Here is a 5,976-nt window from a genome sequence, read left to right as displayed (position 1 = left end):
TGCACTGATCTATAAGCAAGGGAACAGGAAGGATTGCAACAACTATCGAGGTATCTCATTGATTAGTATACCAGGCGAAGTATTCACTGGCGTCTTGGAAGGGAGGGTGCGATCAGTCATTGAGAGGAAGTTGGATGATAACCAGTGTGGTTTCAGACCACAGAGAGGCTGTCAGGATCAGATTTTCAGTATGCGCCAGGTAATTGAAAAATGCTACGAGAGGAATAGGCAGTTGTGTTTATGTTTCGTCGATCTAGAGAAAGCATAAGACAGGGTACCGAGGGAAAAGATGTTCGCCATACTGGGGGACTATGGAATTAAAGGTAGATTATTAAAATCAATCAAAGGCATTTATGTTGACAATTGGGCTTCAGTGAGAATTGATGGCAGAATGAGTTCTTGGTTCAGGGTACTTACAGGGGTTAGACAAGGCTGCAATCTTTCATCTTTGCTTTTCGTAGTTTACATGGTTGTTCCATAGGACACTTAGAAGAGGACGACTAGGGCTTATCTCATTTCAGCAAATCTTTTGTATAGACCATAACAGTTCTTCTATGCGTCTAATACATGAGAGGATGATGATGATTATGATGTTGATGATGAATAGATTTTAAGCACTCAAATACTATGAAGTTTAGTCGATGTCAACTCACCCTTCTGGGAACAGATGAACTGTGCCTTTAGAGGTCGACATTCTTAATCTTTTTCTTCCTTCTCTTCTTCTTATTCTTCGCTTTACTCGCTGAGAGAGCGCATTTGAACTCATGTGTTGGCTTGATGACTTTTACCTCCTTATTCTATCAAACTCTCTTCGAGAATTCGCTCTGTTGTTACTTACGCTCTTATGATAAAGTCTTTGCGATTTCTTATGATGTTCGCTGTGATGTTCATTTCTTGTTGGCATTCCTTCGTTTCTGAGAGACACTGTATCTTGGTAATCTGTGCGTGTCTTCTTCTTCTTGTACTTCTACGGCCGCATTGGATTACTATAGTCAATTTTTGTCCGGTCTCCTATGATGTTAAAGGTTGTTTCCTTTCTGTTCCACCGGGCGAGTTGGCCGTGCGCGTAGAGGTGCGCGGCTGTGAGCTTGCATCCGGGAGATAGTAGGTTCGAATCCCACTATCGGCAGCCCTGAAGATGGTTTTCCGTGGTTTCCCATTTTCATACCAGGCAAATGCTGGGGCTGTCCCTTAATTAAGGTCACGGCCGCTTCCTTCCAACTCCTAGGCCTTTCCTACCCCATCGTCGCCATAAGACCTATCTGTGTAGGTGCGACGTAAAGCCCCTAGCAAAAGAACTTTCTGTTCCATTATTTCTTCATTCTATCTGATCTTCGTTTTCGTTTATCTTCTCAAAATACTCCTTTTATTGTATCTCTTTTATCAATTGTTGGTAGGAATCTAATTTTACTATATTTCAATTTTTTTACTTTCTTTGATGTATTCTTTAAATCCTCTAGTGTTATGCCTAATTCTTTCATGTCTTCTTTTACTTCCTTTATCCAGAGAGGTTGTTGTCTCCAAAGCTTCTCCAAAATTCTGCGTATTAACCTGTCTTGAGGTGTTCTCAACAGATGATATTCTCTTCTTTCTTATAAAATCCGTTATAGGTTCTATTTCCTGATATACTGCTGCATTTGGGATGGCGCCATTCTCCTCCTTTTTGGTACTTCTTATCAATGCATGTTCTTACTATTCTTCTTTCTAATTTTAAAATTTTGTCTTATTATTTTTCATTAATGTAAATAACGTTTCACTTCCATGAGTTATTTAAGGATGGACTACAGTCTTGCAATGCTGTAATTTTGTACTTATTGACAAACATTCCTTTAAATTGCATGTTATAATTTCTTCAAGGTATTTAAATTGTTTCACAATGTATCTCATTCCCACTTATCAGAACACTGCTCATTAAAAGGGGATCTATTGCCATTATTTTAGTTTTACAAATGAAATTGTTAATCCAAATTTTACAGCAATTGTTTTGAGACTTGTGATTTGATTCCGATCTTCATTAAGGTTAACAGCTAGTAGTGCCAAATCGTCTGCAAATCCTAAGCAATTTAGGCTAATTTCATCTTTAGTGTATCCAATTTTTTATGTTTATAATATTTTTGTTTTTGTCATTTATGTTATTTGTTATTTTGTTCGTTTCTTCTTCTTCTTCATCATTTCAAATCACCCATCTTTGGGGTACGTCAGAACAAACACTTCTTAGATGCTTGTGTTCTTTTCTCCTCCCAATAGTTCTTCATTCTAACTGATCTCCTCCTGTTTTCCTCCTTTGGTATCTGAATTGGTTTTCTGGTGTTGTTCTTAACTTGGAACCTCTTAGTTTTTTCTTTGGTCACGGTTTTGGCTGTACCATTCTTTAACATGAGTTCGGTAATTTTAAGATCCCTCAGATCCCTTTCAACTTCCTTAAACTAATTGGGTTTAGCTTGTTTCGTAAAAGAAGTCAAAGATCTGTTTAGTTAATATGTCAGGATTCATTCGGAATACGCGTCCATAGAAAGCAATCCTCCTTTGCCTCATGGTATCCGAGAGTTTCTCCGATTTTACGTAGAGGGATTCGTTTCTATAAAAAAAACTTGTTTGTTGTTTTGGAATTTGGGACCCTTGATCTTCCTCAATATTTTCCTTTACTTGATTTCCAATTTCTCCATTTGCCCTTTCCTCCCCATCACTTGTGTCTCTGCTGCACATAGTCCTTCCGGCTTAATTACCGTGTTATAATGCCTTATTTTGGTGTTCCAAGAGAGGGCTTTCTTATTGTATGTGTTTATTTTATATATATTTAAAGTCCTTATTCCGTCTGCCATTCACAGCGATTATAGAAAAACTAAACTCTTACAACCAGGAATATGGCACTTTTTAAACGAAATTATATGTCCGAATCTTCGCTGTAGATAATTGCCAACGAACACAGATTAACAAAGAGATGGCGGCTCATACAGCGATGCATTCGTTCGCTGAGACCAAGATTTGTGCCCATCACCATATCAGCAACATCGTCTGTGCCAGCCAATAAGCAGAGAATAAGGTACGATAGAACACCTTACCAATGTTCAGCCCGCATTGAAGCCAACGGACACGCCATACTGTTTTGGCTACAATATCATAGACCGTGGTTGATATCCGTCTATAACCAAGTTACTATACTTAAAGTAAATACGACTCTATTCTTCTTCTTATTATTAGAGTTTGTCGAAATGTTGAAACGGACTGCAACAAAAATGAATGTACGGACTTGGGGAAGAAATCATAAATCTGCATTTAAATGGCGAGGCAACTTTCACTGTGCTAAATCTAGACAAAAGTATTGTTTATGCAGAAATTCTGATGGGCTCAGCTTCAGGCAGAATGTGTTTTGTGCCAAGAATTGATTTGGAATTTTTGACATAGCATTAAGCGGAAAGAATTTCCTTTAAATTTAAACTTCTCTATCACAGACAACAATGCACAGTGTGATAGTACATAATTATATCTCACCCTCGCACTGTATTCAGAAGTACGATATATTATTTTCAGTATTCGTATTATTTTAAGCTGGATGGTATTCATATGTGATATGAGTAATTCCCTTTGTACAAGTGGTTGGGAAAACAGTGCTATTTACAACATGGAAAGTTTGCGTGGGTCATGCGAATAGCCCAGAGTCCGATGAGGTGGCCTTGTTGTTATTGTCTTGGGTTCGGGGCGTGATCATGGTATAGCAAGAGGATCTTGCACTAACCAAAGTAGTTTTCATCCTAACTTATTAGTACCTAAAAATCCCAGGTTTAATAATAACTCTGAGTTTTGCAGTCAGGTATAAAATACTGGAGACAACTCTACTTTGGTGATATTTTAGGAACAAAATCATGAAGGTAATATTCAACTGATGATAAAGTACAAAACTACCTTTAATTACTGTACATACTTTATCAGAAAATTTCAGGTGAATGTGATAAGAACTCTGTCGCAAAGAGAATGTTATACATGGCAAACAGCTGATAATATATCTCAAGTTAGAAAAATGCAAGTTGAAAGTTTAAAAAACATATGTGCTTTAAATTCAGGGCTGTACATTACTCCCTCAGACTTATTTCTCCTCTTATGTGCAGCGTAGGCCTTTTAACATAACCCTATGGCACTACAGCTCTGAAGCGCGTTGGTCTACAAAGAGGCCACTGCTCAGCCCGAAGGCCCACAGATTACAAGGTGTCGTGTTGTCATCACGACAAACCCTCTCGACAGAAAATTGTGCCAACGGCACGTGATGTTCCCGAGCTGTCACCCATCCAAGTACTGACCATGCCCAATGTTGCTTAACTGCTATGATCGTACGAGAGCCGGTGTATTCAAAATGGTATGGCGGTTGGTAGGCGTACTAGATAGTAAATATATTCCAAAGGTATTTTTAGAATGGTAGTCCGAAAGAACTTTGAAAGTAATGTTGTCTGACATCGTAAGAGGAAAGGGCGTGTGCTGGCTCTATATACACTGAACCGCTACCCTTTAAATTCGTCATTTAGATTTCTGAAAGTGGCGATTGGGTAAAACTGAAAACGGGATTTTTAAGGTTAAAATTGAAAATTCGATTTTTCTCTCAAAAATTGCAATATTAGGCTCACGACTCCCCTTGAGTCAATTAGTAAGGTGAAACTTTTCAGGAAATGAGCATCTAATATACCGCTCCTGATTTTCGCTACCATAAAGGACCACTGGAACGTGTGACGAAGTTCCAAATCAATATTCAATGTCCTAACTCCACAAGTTGGGATCTCTGTGCCATTAGCTGAAAATACTGTAATTTAAAATCTAGGTCACGGCTTCTGTTACTGGAAGTGACAGGGCTTATTGAAACATCGGCTCCACTATCCACCTGGAAGTGCAAACCCGTGTACAAATAAACAGGATTTACAGCAATACTTACTATTGTCAGTAGTGGAGCTTGTTGCCACCTCTAATTCTGTTTGGAGTTTTGACAATTTTTTCCACGAGCACGTAATCTTGCTTTTGTCAGGGAAGCATTTATTACCAAATTTGAAGTTGTATTAACAATACTTCCCGTTTGGATCATACTTCCTTTACCAGACGAGTTGGCGGTGCCGTTAGGGGCGCGCAGCTGTGAGCTTGCATCCGGTAGACAGTGGATTCGAACCCCACTGTCGGCTGCCCTGAAGATAGTTTCCCGTGGTTTCCAATTTTAACATCAGTCAAATGCTTGGGATGTACCTAATTAAGGCCAAGGACACTTCCTTCCCATTCCTAGGCCTTTTCTATCCCATCGTCGCCATAAGACCTATCTGTGTCGGTGCGACGTAAAGCAAATAGCAAACAAAATAGCATATTTCCTTTTACTTCGGTTTCACCTCGAACTTTTACTATGGGTCCTAAAAGTGCACATTGGACGTGCGATAAGGACACATCAGTAGCAGTATTTTCTACACTCTGAAGTTTGACTACAGGGATTCACTTCAATTACTTTGTCTGCATAATTGCAGTTTTATCCCAAGTTTCGTCACATACAATTACAAGGTCCGGTAATTTTACAAACGACAAGGTGCGACGCAATTTTGCAGAAATATTTACGAATACTAACGACTGCATTTTGCTTAACAGCTGACTAAGTCTAAGATCGCCTAATTCTAGGCCAGTTATCAAGGGTTCCCATATTCTTCCCTTTCCTTCAAAATATATATATACACCTCTATACCTGTTTATTCAGTATGCGAGGGCTGTAAATAAGGTAATGGCAATATGCACCAGTACGCAATATTTGATGAACTAACAAATACAATTGCGCTACATTCTTTCAATGTTACCTTTTGCCACATATCGGGAAGTCGTTGGGGACGGTTGGCAACACGTTCTCTGTTGATGACAGCGACTGAGCTCCATTCTGCGTGCAATACAGAAGCCATGTCAGGAAATCGGCGGCTTCAACCTAGGAAACAGGTCGAAGTCACAAGGACTCATGTCTGGTGAGTG

At 39.1% G+C, this 5,976-nt stretch overlaps 1 pseudogene; it reads right to left on the bottom strand.

Annotated features, from left to right (window-relative positions):
- Positions 1–4,246: 4,246 nt before the first annotated feature.
- LOC136885152 (5S ribosomal RNA) lies at positions 4,247–4,365 on the bottom strand (annotated as a pseudogene).
- Between the last annotated feature and the right edge of the window lie 1,611 nt (positions 4,366–5,976).

The sequence above is a fragment of the Anabrus simplex genome, chromosome 13 (assembly GCF_040414725.1).
Source record: "Anabrus simplex isolate iqAnaSimp1 chromosome 13, ASM4041472v1, whole genome shotgun sequence".
Classification (NCBI taxonomy): Eukaryota; Metazoa; Arthropoda; class Insecta; order Orthoptera; family Tettigoniidae; genus Anabrus; species Anabrus simplex.
This window is presented reverse-complemented; position numbering and strand designations above follow the sequence as displayed.